This window comes from Alexandromys fortis, unplaced genomic scaffold (genome assembly GCF_014885135.2).
Source record: "Alexandromys fortis isolate MF-2015 unplaced genomic scaffold, M_Fortis_MF-2015_v1.1 scaffold_330, whole genome shotgun sequence".
NCBI classification, from domain to species: Eukaryota; Metazoa; Chordata; class Mammalia; order Rodentia; family Cricetidae; genus Alexandromys; species Alexandromys fortis.
In genome coordinates, this window is record NW_026068204.1 from 196,379 (window position 1) to 199,214 (window position 2,836).

Here is a 2,836-nt window from a genome sequence, read left to right on the forward strand (position 1 = left end):
TGTCTGTGTGTATGCCTGCAGGCCAGAAGAGGGCACCAGACCCCATTACAGATGGTTGTGAGCCACCATGTGGTTGCTGGGAATTGAACTCAGGACCTTTGGAAGAGCAGGCAATGCTCTTAACCTCTGAGCCATCTCTCCAGCCCCGGCAGCAATATTCTTTAAATGAGTTATCCTATAGATCCACAGATCCAAATTAACATGGAAAAGAGATGCCAGCCTGTTCTGAGAGGTGTGACAGACGCTGCCAGTGGACAAGACGAGCTCAAGTTGCATTGAGGAAGACTAGTCTGTATAATCCAGATCAATATTCCTTCTACAAGCGTCAGGGTTAAAAAAAAAAAATACTCAAATTATTGTGTGGTTCTTATCAAGTGCACCGACAATCAAACTATTCTTGTGACCTGGATCAACCTGGGGAAGCCAAGCCATCAATTTCTGCAGGATTTATGATAGAGAAAAAGCAGGAGCTGAACAGCAAGGGCCTAAAATGAGAGAGACCCTAGATTCAACTCCCCACACCACCTACACCACCAAGGGGGTTAAAAAACTAGAACAGAAACGACCTCCGTTCTGCCTTCTCTGTACACTGTGGTAATACTAAGAAACACCACCAACAAGATTATGGGCCAATAGAAGCAGGATGATCCCAAGTTTGAGACTGGCAGGGGCTACACGGCCAGTCCCTGTCTCAAAACAACAAAAACAAAATACAGGGCCAAGTTTGATACCTTTAAATTAAAGAGGCCTACAAAGTTGAGAATTCACTGATAGAGCTGCGGGTAGAAACTGCAAGGGCCAAAAGCCGAAACGAGGTGGTAATATACTGGGACGCACAGCAAAGTCCTCAACTTAGTCCCACAGCTCCCAAGTCCTGCTCCGCTCCCTCTCAACCTCCCCTCCCTCGGTCCATTAGCGCAACCACCACGCTCCGCTCGCGGCTCCTCCCCTGCCGCCGCATCAATGGCAAAATGGCAGCGAGGCAGGGTGGGCACTGCCCCGCCGGGCCTTGGGCGACTTCTGGAGTCTGAGCTACCCTAGCCCCGCGGCCTTTATCGCGTCGTTGCAGCCGACACCTCGGTCAGACCGGGGCCCTCACTCACCATACACCGGGCGGATTCCTCTTTCATACCCGCCGCCTCGCGAAGGCCCCGCGAGCGCCCCCTGGGACTTGTAGTCTCTGGCCCAACCCCCGCCCAGGCATCGGCGGTGTCGCTCTGGACAAAAAAACTACAACTCCTAGCGCCCCCCAACCCCGAGTCGTTCATCCGGGATTCTCTCCAGGAAGCTGGGTTGGGCTTGGAGCACTGATTGAGAAATGTAGACTGGGGGTACGGGGTGTCGGGAGGTGGGGTGTGTGTGTGTGTGTGACATGAAACCACAACTATATTCCCCAATGTCCCTAGCTGCGGCCAATCAGAGCCTAGTCTGGCTCTAGGCCATTGGGTAGGAGTTGTGACCTCTGAGTACCTTGCCAACTCTCCCTAGAGAATCTGAAAAGATATATCTTCCACCCAAGGCCACGGTAGCTTTTGAAACGTTTAACTGGCCCTAGTTTGTGATTGAGATGGGTCAAATGTAGGGGAAAAGGGCCAGCCAAAGAAACACACCCCAACCCTGAAACCAGAGCCAGTAAAGAAACACACCTTAGCCCAGAAACTAGAGCCAAAAGATTAAAAAAAGGCCTAGTGAAACCAGAACCAAAGAAACGCACTCTGCCCCTGACCAACCCAGCACAGCAACCAACCGTGAGCAGGAAATCCCCAAAAGGAAAAATAACCAATCCCTGAACACGAAATCCAGCCAGTCTCTAAGTTTGTCCAAGCTCAGGAATTGAAATCCAACCAATCTCCACCCTAAAAATCTTCGAAAAACTCTGCCCCTAAGAAGCCCTATATAAGCCCTGTTCCTGTTCAGGTCACTGCTCCCCTTTTCCACTCTCTGGATTCCTCCCTACCAATAAATCTCTTGAATAAGGTTTGGGTGAGGACACCTAGCAGAGCTTCACTGAGGCAACCCTCCCCTGCTGGGCAGAGTTGTTGCAATGGGGAAACCTTTCCCTGGAGCAGAACTATAAGCCACTACACTTACAGTGACTTTGTGGTATTCTTTGGCTCCTGTTTGCTATAATACTTTTCCATTCAAGCTGCAACACTTACAGCAGATGCATTTCAAACTCAAAACATATGATTTGATTGGTTTAGCCCCATTTCAAAGTGAACACTTACAATGTTCAAATTAAGCTTTTTGTAAAAAAAAAAAAATCTGGGTTTTCTAATTTACCTTGGGTGTCTGCTCAGAGATTTGGACTCAGTGGGAAGCTACACCCACACTGAGCTAAGCACGGAGCAGCTGAGGTCACTGCGGAGTCTGTCTCTGGGCTACCTGATCTCCGGTCTCTCCAACTTTCCAAGCCTCAGGCATCTGGACTTCTTAGCAGAAGCCATCCTAAGACTCCTTGACCGTGCCACCTTGACACAGGAGAAGGAGGTGTGCTTTTTGCAGTCCATCAGACTCTGAAGTGGAGTCGGATCACTAGGCAGTACCTGGGGAGGGCACAGGGGCGTACACCAGGGCTGTGTTCTGAATAAAGGTTGGGAGTGTCAGGCTTTGTTCTGTGCCTGCGTCGAGACTGGTTTTTCACCCAGTTCTGGAACTGCTTCCAGCGCAACCTCGCTGCCAAGCCCTAGCTCTCCACTAGGCCTCCCTCACTTCCTTGATACTGACGTGACCTCAGTTCCTCTGATCTGGTAGAGCCGGTCAGACAACTCAGCATTCTTTGTGCAACCTCTGTTTACTTTTCCCTGGAAATCTAGTCTGAGGCTCGGCGGCTATA

General features: G+C 50.3%; 1 protein-coding gene across 5 annotated transcripts in view; it reads right to left on the reverse strand.

The window, feature by feature from the left end:
• The window catches only part of CUNH1orf159 (chromosome unknown C1orf159 homolog), an 18,863-nt gene extending 16,372 nt beyond the window's left edge, over positions 1 to 2,491 (reverse strand). For 2 of the 5 annotated variants that reach the window (XM_050130126.1, XM_050130124.1), the window contains exon 1: positions 2,284 to 2,491. The gene's annotated coding sequence lies outside the window, so the exon portion shown is untranslated. Of the gene's footprint in view, positions 1 to 1,103; positions 1,226 to 2,283 lie in introns of those variants that run through there. The other 3 variants (XM_050130127.1, XM_050130123.1, XM_050130125.1) reach the window with 2 other exon arrangements.
• Positions 2,492 to 2,836: the final 345 nt, after the last annotated feature.